Raw genomic sequence first — 14,278 nt, 5'->3', positions numbered from 1 at the left:
GAGTGTAAGACAGCGAGCTGCGTAAATTGACGAATGTTTCTCTAATTTTTAGTCTAGCTCTACTGCTTAAATAGTATCCCATATTCGTTAATTCCGAACATAAATTGCTTATGAAGCGGAGGTACTTTTGTTTCGTCATATTGGATCAACTCGAAAACAAATGTGAATGTAAATATGAAAAATGAACAGAAATAGTTAAACTGGAGGCGCAAATCGTCGTTACAGATGATCGAATCACGATCGGGTCGCGTTTTTCTATTCCCCTTCCACCAGTTACGCCCTCTCCATCCCTAGCAGCGCCGCCAGTCGGGCCGCGATTGCTTAAGGTCAAACCGCGAAATCCGGCTCGCTCGCTCATGATCGGAAACATCTGACCAAATAAACCATTCGGAGGCCTAGCCACGGCCAAAGCAGCCGAATTTCGCGCACAACTTTGCCCATCAATCCCAATCTCCGTTTGCAATTTTCAACGTGATCGCTAACACACACACACACAGAGACACACACACAGACACGAGACGGCTGTGAACGGAAACGTGAGGGGTAGATCGCGGATGTTTCGCTAATGTTTTTTTCCTCTTCTTCTTCCTCTTTTGCTTTTGTTGGCCTTTACGCATGGCCTCCACAGCGGTCGTTCTTTGCAAATTAAGAAACCGTCCCGCACCATCAACTCGCATCGTTTCAGCAGCACCACCACCACCACCACCAACACCAGTGCAAAACGGTATCCGAATAATCATTTTCGGTTTCGGGCTGGTGCTGCTGCTGCTGCTGTCGCTGTTGCCTATCGCCAGCCAGCGAGTTTTGCTCTCCTTCCCCTGCATCGCATAGACCTAACCTAAGCTAAAAGCGCTAGAAGCACCCACAGCGTTTCAACCCCCTCTCCTCCAGTGGGGATGGGAGTAGATTTAAAAAGCATTGCCATTCAAGGCCAAATTAGTTTCTCGATCGGTTCGGTCGTTTGCGATTTTTTCGGTGATCGCATCGGTTTGGCAAAAAATGAAATTTGCTAGGTGATGGTATCTAAGGCGTTTTTTTTGTTTGTTTGTTTGCTTGCTTGTGTGTATGTCCCTCTAGAAGGGGATAGGGGGACCTTTCTGGGGATGTGCTGGCACGGGGAGAAATACATATTCAAATAGCAGCTACTAATGCGGAACTAGATCAAAACGGTACTGGTGGGTTGCTTTTTGTATAATGGGCTCAAAACGTTCGACAGTGGTTCGGAAAAGTGTTTGTATTATTGGTAGGGCTGCATGGAAACTGGAGTGTTTTAAGGAAATGCTGTGTTGAAACTGCTTAAAATAACCGCAGAACATCATACCTAAACACTTTGAGTATTGCTTAGATTATGCATTCAAATTTATATATTCCAAGAACTATTTGAAACTAAAGTAACATTCACGTAAGATGCACAATATGTATGTAAAAAATACGAAAAATGGAAACATTATTGCCATATTGTAATGTTTTGAGAAAAGGCGAAGGCAAACTCATATGCAAATTGGAACACTTTTTTAAGCATGGAATTTTCCTATGCTTCGTTTAACTTGATATATGAGGGTGATAAGCAAAAACAGTAGATACATATAACAACAAGAAACAGCTTAACATTGATTTTCGTAATTATTTGTTTAAAAGATTCATTTAATAATGATTGCTTTTTTCCCTAAAAACATTTTTATTTCTTGTTTTTGAAATTATTGAAGCATTATTGTTTAATTTATGATGTTTTAACACATTTTATCGATATCGTTTAATCTAATTTCAGTTTTATTTAAAGCATTTCTTTAGCTTTAGTTTTAATTTACTTTTTTTTTATTGATGATACATATAGATACATATAGTTTTCATCCAAACACGAAAAAAAGCCGACACAAACAATAGTTCCCAGGAAAAATGTTGAACCCAATCCTGATAATAAACCACCTTTTGATGGGACTGTTTTTCACGTCCATGTTTGTCGCCAACGGCCGAGGTGCAAATGACAAACGTGACAATCGACATACTGAATGAATCACCTGTCACACAGCGCAATGGTACATCAGCAACACACAAAAACCTACCCTAGAGCGCAAACAGAAAAAAAAAAACAATCAAAGAAGCTGTGCAAAACGTTCAACCTTTGCCGGGTGAAATGGTAACAATTAATGAACCGAACCGAACCGAAAGCCGCCTCAGTGTCCTTTCGGGCGCGCAGCAGCGCCTTCGGGATGGCTCAAGAAATTCAAGCAGCTGGAAAGAGCTTCTTCCCCTTTCAAGCAGGCGAGGGACAGTGCAGGTTTGGGGGCCAGGTAGGTGGGTCGACAGACAGAAAACTTCGAACGCGCGAACCACCATCACCACCACCATCAAGCGAAGCAGAAAGCCATTAAACGTTCATGAGGCGAAAGGCGCAAAACCTACAAAACAAACCGGAGCGCCCGAAACCGAAGTAGAGAGTGGCTCCGGACGTGGCCAAAAGGAGCATGATTTATGGGTGCTTTTTGCAGCAGCAGCAGCAGCAGCAGCTTTCCCGACCATCACGCTTCTCCCCATCGGCTGTTTTGTTCTCGGGGACACGTGCGCGATGGTGGACGAGAGTTGCAGCGAGTTCCCAAGAAGTATTGGGAAATTCGTGTGTATGTTTGTGGAGCCCATTCTTGCTATAGGGCGATGGGCAAGATCCAAATCGAGTTAGAAAAGAATTAAGACTTAAAGTGAGACCTTGCTCGCACCGCAGCTCGATGGCGGATCACTTGCAGCAGGAGTTTATCTGAGTGGAAAAGGCATAGTAGGTGTCGGTTGTTTGGTTTTTGGTCAACGAAATGTGTTGGACTATAACTTTGAACAATCGTCCTGATTAGTTCCTTTATAAAGGGCTCTCAGAAAGCTCAGCTGTTAACAGCTAGCCTAAACTTGTCCCTCATGGACCTGATCCTCCAAAAAGAACATCAAAAAGACATTCTTGTCTACGTGAACTATTTTGACCACCCAAGCAAGCACCTTTTCCATCAACATCCCACAGTGCTTTCTTGGTACGATGTAAATCTTATCCTCCCAGGAAGAGACTCCTTGGCTACATTCATTGCGTTTGAACGAGCGCCAACTGCCCGGCCATTGCGTTCCATTCCATCTTCCACCGGTGGCAGCAGCAGTCCGTTCAGCATTGCCCCGGGGGACGTGGCCCTTGCTGGCATCACGGGTCGTGACTGGAGCACTGGTGTCGGCCAGAGCTGGCGAACCAGAAACTGAGGTTGAGCGCGTGGTTTTCTGGGGTTCTGGGATTTTTTGGTACTTGTTTCTTGGTTCTTAGCTGTTTTCTTGCTCCTGCCCGGTTTCGCAAAGTTTGTGGATATGGTTTCTTTACTCTGCCATCTGCCCGGTAATGTTTTACTGTGTGACGTGTGTTAGCTTTCTGCGTTTTTTTGATGCATTTTTTTTTTGGTACTATTTTTTGGCTGTTGTTTCTGTTTTTTTTTTGCTTTGGCTTGTTAGCTTTTGCTAGTAAATTAATTTTTCACTAGCTGTCTTGAAGTTTGGCGAAACATTTTCAATTTCTAACGTATTTTTCTTGTTTCATTCTTTTCTTTTTGTTTTTTTTTTGTTGCAAGGACACTGATGGGATTTTGGTTCCAATAGTGACAACATCATTGGAACTCTATGTCTTCCGCAAACCGCAAACAATATGCGGTTTTATTTATTTATTTATTAATTTGTTTATTATAAAATTCAATGCAAAATCTCATTACATAGTTCTACCAGTTTCTTTTCACACTTTTCCTCCCCTTTTGAATAAGTGACCCCTGGCCGGGCCGCACAAGGCCTATCACGCACTGGCTGAAGTTCAATCGAATCACCGTTGCCCTTGGTACGCTGACAATCGGCGAGAGGAAAATCGGTACAAAAATAGTAACAAAACACAGCGACAAAGGTGAAATCCTCATTCTGATGTGTGGCTTTATCCATCCAGCCATGCCAGCCGGGCGGTTTCTTTTGCTTCTTATTCTTCTGTCCGCATCTCCAATCCGATTGGAAATGCAAAACAAGAGCGCTACTCACAGCGGAATTCACTTACCGGGTAGAATAGAGGGGGCCTGGGGCGGCCGCTAGTTTCACTCCTTCACGGGATGGCATGAGGTCAGGATTCACCTTCTTCCAGTCGCCTGCCGTAGGGTCCGTGTTGCTACTGGTGCAGGTCGCGTTCACGCGTCCGTTGGCTACGATTGATTGAATTTCATGTTTTGATTGTCTTTAGTTGACATTGCTAGCCGGGCGGGTTGGCTGCATATGTTTATACGGTGGTAGTACGAAAAGTGTCCGGCGGATGTTTTTTTTTTTGGAACTGATCAGTGAACCAAACATTTTTACTTGTCAGAGGAGGATAATCTGAATATTTTATTGCTTCGATAGTATTTATTGTTTATTAATTGTTTCGTAATTTATGTATATTAACTTGTAACCTTATTTTGTAATTTTATTTTGATTTTTGTATACTTTGAAGATCCATTTACCTCGTCTTTTTTGTATCAAACCGTAATGATATGAACCGTTTTGCTACGGAATAGCATTATTGATCGGTTAGAACAGGCTGGTGAAAAATGCATGCTCATGAAAATTCTATTCCACTCTTTCCCTCATAATAATCTACAGAATTGTGTAATCGCTTTACATGTGAAGTGGAAGATGATTAGATGTTAAAGATATGGGTCAGTTTGTGTAAATATGTAGCGGGGCAGAGTTTGTCATATTTTCCACTCCAGCGTTCCGATGATGGGATCACAACGATTTAGCTTTTTTCTCATTCTATCGCCGTAATATCTTTGTCCAGCTACCAAACAGTAAACTTTCTCCGGTTAAGGGTTTCTTTAGCTGTATTGTGGTCCTTTTGTCAGTCTTAGCCGAAACAACTTTTATGGTCTTAAACACTATAACAACTCCATGGTTTAGTTAATAGACAACGCAATTCCAGGGCCAAGTCAGTCATGGAATTCATTGAAAACACTAACCGTTTCTAGAACTGATCTTACTAATTCTGGAATTCTTCGATTCTGAAGCATAGATATAATCCATACCGATCAGTTACAGCAGTGTTCTCCAACATGTGATCTGCGGAGCTCTTGTGGTCCGTGGCGTTAATAGACGTGGTTTGCGATGGTGGTAGTGCTTGTAGGTTTAATTTTTTTCTTCAGATTATACGTTAACGTTACAGATCCTTAAAAAGAAAATTTAATATTACCTTGTTTTTGGAAACAAAAATATAGAAAATTCACAGAACAAAAAACCAGAAAAGATGCGAACTATTTTTCAAGCAAAAAAATTTCAGTATTTTTCAAATTAATGGGTAGTCTTGAGCTTGTTATTTAGGTTTATGCTTCTGCAAGCAGCAGTCACCAAAACTCCTTATGAAAAAAATCCTTTATAAAAAATTAAAATAATTTTCCTTTTTTCAACCTGCATTTTGCTGCACTACTCTACCTGTACCATAAAGTCCTCCTCTCCTCTAATGATTTGCCTTAACGTAAATAACGCTTTCCACGCTTCAGATCCGTCTTATGATTTGTGTCGCAAAGCTTGCCGTACCCTACCGCGGATAAATCGCAAGGTGGGCTGCGAGCGCAAATAAATCTGCTAAGCGCGCTTGCGGACGCAAAACAAAACCTCCCCGAGCGGTAGCTCCAATCGCGTAGCGGAACGAGACCTACGGCTCTATCCCCGCTGGCACCGGAGGGGAGAGGAGTAAAAACGGTGATTTAGGACCGCAACGGCGCAACGGCCCCGGGACGCACGGGGCCGGGCAAATATGTCAGTAGGAAGCGAACGAACGAGATCCCACCGGCACACCGGCAGACGACGACAAACGGCAGTTTCGCTTCCCCCTTTGCTCGCCGAAATGCCGAAAAACCAGATGGCCTCAATTCGGTGGGGAGAGGCGCCGAAATGGAAACGATTTCGCAAATCGTTCATTTTTCTGCCCCGTGTCGCTGTTTCGGTGGGCCGTTGCTCTCGTAAAAGGTTGTTTGATGTTGTTTCGGGGGAACTTGCGATTTCGCGAAACCTGCGATCGTTGTCTCATTGGGATCGTTGCCGGCTAGATCGGATTGCGGGTACACGATCGTTAAGAGGGACAGAGGGCGGTGGTGGTGGTGGTGGGCTTGGGTTTTGGGTTGCAAATTTCGCGATCGTATTGATATATAGAGGGCATGATTAAGGTTTGGTTGGCAGTGCGGCAAGGATGGGGTAAAAGAGTGTAAGTAGAAATCTTGCCGCCCAGCAAATCTCTGATGGACATCTTTGTGTCGTTTTTTTTTTTGGTTGCTGTCGTAGCGTTTTTAAACAGGCAAGGAAAGAGCTCATTGATTTTAGCAAATGACATAGCTTTGGATGTGTTTTGCATCTTTGTTAGCCGGCTGTGCTATTTTCTTGCAAACAATCCTATAATTATAGATATTTTTCAAACTGATTTAGGTCGAATTAATGCCCAAAACTGTGAGGAATATCTTATTGTATCCTTATGGGAATTGCGTTGTATTTTTTCTCACTCCTAATTTTGAGTGTGGGAAACTGTTCGGCACTGTCCGGTCTATTATTCGCTAAAGAGAAAATAATACCCTTGAAAATACTCAGAGCAACATGATGATGATGATGATGATGGTGATGGTGATGACGATGTTTGCCGATTTCCGACTTGCGTGCCGCCGTCCCCGATCACTGTTGCCAATCTCAGGGCAACGCGTGAAACGAGTAATTTCGATCCGGTCAGCTCGCGATTGCGAAAGGTGCAAAACGCCACAGTTTGCTGAAGCTACTGAAGCGGTACAGGTAACGAGACGTGCCTTTGAGAGGGTTGTAATTTAATCGTTTATTGACGTCGACAGAAGTTCCCGTTTCCCCGTTCTCCCCGTTTTCGCTCGCTCCAATCCTGCTGCCGGTGTTGTTTGCTCCCGGGTTAGCCGGGCCGGGCGTGTGATGTGCCTTGGTAGTTTGGTCAAACTTTTGGGCTAACTTTGTTGATCTAATCTGCCGCACAGTGGCTCGACCCAGTAGCCACGTGGGTGGAAATGTAATCGGGACTACCAACAGGTGGCTACGGTACCGGGCTGTAATCGTGCAGTGACCCAGTAAAACCTGAAGCAGAGCGCAAAACTTGCCCGATTCTGTGCTTGTAATTAACTGTGCTGCTGCTGGTGGTGGTGCTGGTGGGATTCGCCAAGTTCCAGCCATTACCTGGGAAAAGTTTTCCGCTGAAGTGTAATTTGATAGAAAGTGTCTGGAGTGATGCAATTGTGCAACCTGTGGAGTGTTTTTGGGGAACGAAATATGTGCTAGGCAGGCGGTGCACGGGGAAGTTTTCGCAGTTCATTATCCGCTCGGAGTTTGCTTTATGAAAGGCAATATCAATTTAGTCTTAATTAAAGGTGACTAAATTATTTCATGTACAATCAATCTATTGTGATCATATGAAACACATATTTTTTCACCCATTTTTAACAATGAATGTTACAATGAACTGCTGGATTTGTTGTATGTGCTTGGTTGGATTTTGTGAATATAGTGGCTTTGTTAAGGATAATGTTGTTTTTTTCTCGCAATTACGGTTAAATTTGAGGTCCAATATGTTTAAACATTGTTTAAACGACACCGACGTACGGGTATTTCAATTGTAATGATATCTGTGTTTAGAGTTGGATCTTTCGATATGAATAGAACATCCGCAGCTTATTCGTGTGTTATACGAGGGTTTCGTTGGATGTCTTAACGAAAGTGTCAAGTGATGAGGTTGTTATGTCCAATAGTGTTACACATTAAAGGTTTTGACAATAAATCAGACATATGACTTGTTCAGAGTACCTTTATAGCAAGCTTCGACACTTGAACATCTCTACAGACAACATCAGAACAAGGGAAGGGAGTAGTCTTTTTCAGGGCGTTTTAGGCTCGAGAATATGTTCTGTGATATCCTTTAATTGGTGATAATTTATTAATTATCACCATTTGGTGGTGTGGTGTATTTCACAATATATTCCTGTGATCGTTCATACCTTGCTTTTTCATAGTATTATTATATATTCTAGCCTAGAGGTCCCGAGGTTCTGAGAACAATTCACACGGCTTAATAACGTGCCCGTCATGGCTTCAATCCCCGTATGGATCGTGTCCCCTCCATACGTAGGACTGGCGTACGTAGGATAAGTAATCAAGAAGACACTGATAGCCCAGTCCATTAGTGGTACAGGCAGGTCTTTACCGACTACGGTTTTCGCACCAAAATAAGAAGAATATTATATAGTTCCTTGTCGGATTTTAGTCCCTATTTTATTCCTCTTGCTGTTTTAAGGAAAAAATAGATTAGTCTCGTTTCCGTTACCTTGGCTCAATTCATATACAAAGGTTTCTCTCGAAACTTACCTGATACTGGCCACATTTCCGGGTCCTGACACTGATTACAGATATTGTCTACTGGGTAACCTTAATAACTCCGTTCAGGACTGGATCGCGTAGCTCCAAACCAGTGTTTTTCAACCTTTTTGCAGCTTTTCTCCCCATGTAGGGTGCATGTAGGATTTCATTTCCCACTCACAAGCTCATGAACAGGGGTAAAGCTTGGCACTCCATGATATTTACCAAAAATTGTACTGAAAATCCTCCCCCAAAAAAGTAATGTTTTCCCACTAGGGGGGAATCCCGCAGCGGTTTAAAACCGCTGCTCTAAACCAAGTGCAATATTGCAATATTGTAGAATTGTTTGCTTAAAAATACGCAACCTAAATTAGTATAACTAACATTCTAATATATATATATATATATATATATATATATATATATATATATATATTTAAATTAAAAAAGCATGTTAGTAAATGCCACAAACCTACATGTACCCATCATTTTTTGTTTATTTGTAGGAGACACACATACTACATACTACAGCGAAAGCCAAAACTTCATCACAGCAAACACCCCAAAAAAAGGTTCATCAAACCTCATCAACGGCGTGCCGACTCCTGTGCACTAATTGTTAACCAAATTATTCTCTCGCCCCGGCACGACCCCGCCGCTCACCTTTAGCACTACGCACTAATGCACTCGTTAGCGTTCCCATCCGGTTCGCCTTAGGTTCGCCAATCCCCAGGCTGCGGCTAATTATCTGCATTCGATTTGCCAGGCGGCTGACACCGTGCAGCATTCCCACCTCTTCTTATCGCCGGTTCGCCAGCTCTCGCAGCACACCGTACCGATGCAAGCTGTCAGTTTTGCTGTCAACAAGTTTGGGCTGGCTGCACACCGGGACCGGGAGATAAACGCGATCGGTGCGTCGGTCAGAGGGAAGAGAAGATGTTCTCGCTCACTGATGTTGTCACAGGGGGGAAGTGGTCACAAACTGTCGTATCACCCAATGGAGGGAAGCGGGCTGACACTGCTGACACTGCTGCTACATTATGCTGTGAAGCTTTTTTTCTGTCACGCCTCAATCCTGCTAGTAGTGCCATTTCCCATTTCCCCCCACGGTCGCTTTTCAGCGAGGAGCAAAAGAGATAATTTCAAAATAGGCAAGAGAGGAAGCGAATGAGGGAAATGGTGGCAAATGGGAAGGAAAAAATAAACTTTATCGCATACCGCAGCATAAATCATTCATAAAAGTCTAACTTTAACACACAAAGTTGCGGTCGCACTGCTGCACCCGAGGCCGTTGATTCTATTCACGGCGTGCGCTCCGTTCGTTTTCCCTGCCCGTACAACGCCGTTTGGTAGTGGCAAGGAAAAGTGAGGGCAACACAAAAAAGGACGGATGCAAATATAGCTTTTTGAGAATGGAAAATAGAATAAAAGTATCGTTTAACAGCCCGGTGCAGTGGCAAAAGGCAAGTAGCGGTATCTTCACGCTGCCAAACAGGGAATGGATTTCTTATTCTCTGAGTTGCTTTGCTCCATTTATTGCCCCCAAACGGAAGTGTTCACCGATGCACCGATGCGGTGGTGGTGGTGGTGGTGTGAGTGGGATAGCCCTTAACCGTGTTTGACGTTTCATGGTTCATTAATTTGTGTGCGATGGTGCTTTATGCCGAAGCTCCTTGCTGCTCCGCGGTACTACGACATCCCTAAACGGACGTTATGATTTCTTGCCCATTCTCGCTTCTTTCGAAGGGTTTTTGATTGGTGGAGCAACAAAACGAACGCTGTTTGTGTGTTTGTGTTTTTGATGCGCAACTGCTACTCCCGTTGCGGGCGATGCACGCGATGTTAGTGCAATGGTTTTTTTTCTTTTCCTTCACGTTGCTAACTCTAGTAAGGACAAACAAAAACAAAAAAAAAGAAATGGTAACAAAACATTCCGAAAACCCCATTCTTACTTACTCGGATGCATCAGAAAATGGGGGTAGAGCTGTGTAAGGGCTCATTAAAATGAAGGTTCGGAGTTTATTAACTCGTTTGAAGTATAGAAAAGCAAGTCGTCTTGCTTCGAGAAAAAAAGTTAAAAAAAACGCTCCCGAAACGCCACTCAAAATGCAGCTTGAAAAGTAATATGCAGTAAATTTGGAATGCAATTGCTGCAATTCGGCACTGCAGGGTGTGTAATGTCTTGCTGCGGTTACGTTTTTGAAATTTATTCGATGTCTTAAATTTGCTCAATTAAGGGTGGAATGATTCGACGTTTTTGCCACTTGGGGCTTCAAAAAAAAAAAAAGGAAGAACAGAAATGAGTTGTCGATCAGATTGTGCAAATGGTGGTAAAGGTGCTGCAGCAGCGGTGCTAATTACTTGTTTTTACGTTTACAGTGCAATCCAATATCGAAATAAAACTGAAATTTGAAACAGCTCTTTTTGTGTCTGTGTGTGACAGCGCCACACGTCACGGATCAGGTGGAATCGGGGATCGATCAAGGTGGCACGGGAAACGGGAGGACCAAAATTCTGTGGAATTTAATATCTTTGGCTGGCCTGCACCACAATATGACCCATTTGTCGTGTTTATCAAGTTTGCTCACGCCAATCATTTAGACGTTGTGGAGCTAAAAAAACACACACTCAAAAAAAGAAAAGCAAACGTGCAATGTAATGAGTAGAAGAATAAAAACTAAAGGGGTCAAAGAGGGCATGAACTCCTCCTCCCCTCCACCGGTACATTTAAAATGGATATGGCAGAAGAAAACATAAACTATTGCGCACATTAATTATCATTTATCATTCGCGTTTTGCGTTTTGCTCGTGACTGGCGTCGCGCAGCAGCGGGCAGGCAGATGGTATGTCTACGGCTGGGGCCGCACGACAGGGCCCCATAATGTGTTTGCGATAACAAAGTAATGGCGAAATTAGAGTGGTTTGAACGAAGAAGCTGAAACGGGTCTAATGCTGCTGGCGGATGTGTTGCTCCGTCGCAGCGCAGTCTGGAATCGGAATTATATCAAAAATCTCAAATTTATCCTTGCTTATGACTATATGTTCTATATGAAGTATTACTTCTCCTGCTATTAATTCCTTCTTCCTTAATATAGGAGCCTCAATCGTTACGTCATTGTTTGACCTTAATCTGATGTCCAAAATGGTTTCTAGCTCGTTGAAATGACTCAAGGGATCTACCCTTAAAGTTTGATACTTATTTATTATTTGTTGAACTAGTGTATTCCCTAGCATAATTGTTTCTTGAATGTGTTTGTTAAAAATGTTTCGTTTACTTTCGTTCCAGTCTTTCCGGAGCTTGGCTGCTCCTTCGTCTATCATTGCTACCTTAGCACTTATTTGCTCCATTATCTTTTTATGATTATTATTCGCATCATCTAACTTATCTGAAATCTTGGATATTTTTAAATCTTCTGTTGATTTGAGCAGCGAGAGTTGCTCATCTATCTCATTTCCTCCGAAAATAAAATCCTTCAAGACTCCGAATACTCCGCCACTGCGTTTAACTCTGAATTTTGTTGCCTCTTTGACGAGATTGATAGCATAATTGCATTCGTCGATAAGGCTTTCCCTAAGCTTCTGAACCTTAGTATCAGTCTCGTTGATTGGATTCAACGCTTCGTTTAAATCGTACTTTATCTGTGTTAATATGTTGGTGTCGTTTTTTGGGAATATTTTTGTATGGAACGTAGTTTCCCAAGCTCCTCTTTCAATAAGGAGCGTCCCTAAGTGATCAAAGAAAAGTCCAGGTTCCGTAATCGGTGTTATTGTTAGACCAAATGCGGAACTGACGAACATCATTACTACTGTTGTCCACCTATTCATCTTGACGATCGTGTTATTCTTCGCCGTTCGGTAGGTTTACTATCCTTATTTTTTGATGATTCTTTATCCTTGTGTCTAGACTCTTTATCTTGCAATGAATTTGTGTTTTCGAGATTTTCGCCTCTTCTAACGTCTAAGACAGCTAGTTTCACAACAGGTTTTCGGAGTTCTGTGGAACCTACCTGTAATGAAACTGATCTCACCTGTCCGTCTTTCCCGGGGTATATCTTTGTTACTCTCCCTTTCAACCACTTCCCAGTTTTGTTTTCGTCAGGGAAGGTTACTATATCTCCTACTTCTAGCGGTTTCGCAGGGTCGTGCCACTCCTCTCTGGAGCCACCATTAATGCTGCTGGCGGATGTGTTGCTCCGTCGCAGCGCCCAACGCCGGTGCTTTACACCGAGTCGGGTATATTTTTCCTTCGTCGACCGGAGAGTGCCTCCGACTATTAAGAAACGAGCGATTCTGAGGTTTGTGTTCCTTCCAAAGTAATCCTATCTCGTATCGGTTTTCCTTATATGCCAAGGTATCCTTCATAATTTCCAGTGCCTGCTGTTCTAATTTTGGCATTGGCGCTTCGTTCGATTTAACTCCAAACTCTTCAGTTGAGAAAAATTTCTGCATGAGTGACGACATTAATTTTTCATCTTCTTCTTTTTGATCTTTGATTGTAAATAGAGGACTACACTTGTTTATATCATTTTGCCAATAATGTTTTCCTCCTCCGAATATTGTCCATCCCAGACGAGTCTCTTGAGCTACCGGCTGGTTAGGTTTTCCGGAGCGATATCCAATGCTTTGAGTATAATAAGCATGTGGGAGACCTAATAAAACTGTGGGAATGGCATCATAGTAACTTTCTAAATCGATATTTTTGAAGTGTTTGTACATCTTGCTTAATTTCTTAGCATCTACCGTTTGTCTGGGGAGGTCGAGTTCCTTCACCGAGCGTAGATTCTTGATGTTGAGCATTTTATTATTTGGCCCACGTACCCTCAAAGAAACAATTTGACTATGTGGTTCGTCTTGTATGTTTCCATTCGTCCACGATAATTTAAGAGGCATATTGGGCCCTGTTAGTTGCAGCTGTTTTCTTACATCATCAACAATAAGACTTGTGGCTGACGCTGGATCCAACAAGGCAAATGTTTTTATTTCCGCACATTCGTGATACAATGTGATCGGTATGATTTGATAGTAAAGCTTTCTGTCCTCTTTGTGGAAGTTTAATCTTTGTGGAGGAATGTATGAGGGGGATTGTTCCTCTTTCCTATGGAGCAACGTATGGTGTTTTTGTGAGCAACGTTCCACTCTGCATTGAGCAGGAAGGCGGCAGCTAACTGCCTTATGGTTTTTGTATTTGCAGCAATTAGTACAAATGCCCCTTTGGGTTAACAGTTTCCATCTCTGCCATACTGGCTTATCTATGAGCTCTTGGCATTGAGTTGTTTCATGAGCCCTTCCACATACCAGACAATGATTGTCTTTAGAATACATCTTGGGCTGTAAGTGAGCATTTAATCGGTGCCCTCGAAATTTCTGACCATTTTCATTTGCTACCAACACTGCCGCTAGGTCTTCGGTTGGTTTTATCCATAATGCAAGATCACTTAATGTGTGAATCTCTTGATCATTTAATGTTTTTGCAATCCATTTATTTCTAAGATCTGTTGATAGCCGTGCTATGAGGTCGCTTAGGAGCCTCTGATCATTTAAATATTGTGTTCTCCCCAGTAGATTCATATTATCTACCATATTATTCAACGCGTTAGAAAACTCTATTATTGATGTTGGATTTTCTATTGATATGTGTCTGCAAGCTGTGAGATCGTTAAGCAAAGACTTGTAGACGCTTTCGGGGTTACCATAAAGTTTTTCTAATCGGTCGATAATTTTCTCGAGATTATCAGGACTTAACATGAGACCACTGACTGATTTTAATGCATTCCCTTTTAAGTATCGCTGTAGTCTATTCAGATTCTCCAGCTTTGAAAAATTTCCTTTCTTAGTTGTTTCATCAAAGGCCGTTTTAAATCGAGGCCATAGTTTATAACTACCATCAAATTCAGGAAGTTCC

This window comes from Anopheles merus, chromosome 3L (genome assembly GCF_017562075.2).
Source record: "Anopheles merus strain MAF chromosome 3L, AmerM5.1, whole genome shotgun sequence".
Taxonomy (NCBI): Eukaryota; Metazoa; Arthropoda; class Insecta; order Diptera; family Culicidae; genus Anopheles; species Anopheles merus.
Note: the sequence above shows the minus strand (reverse complement) of the source record.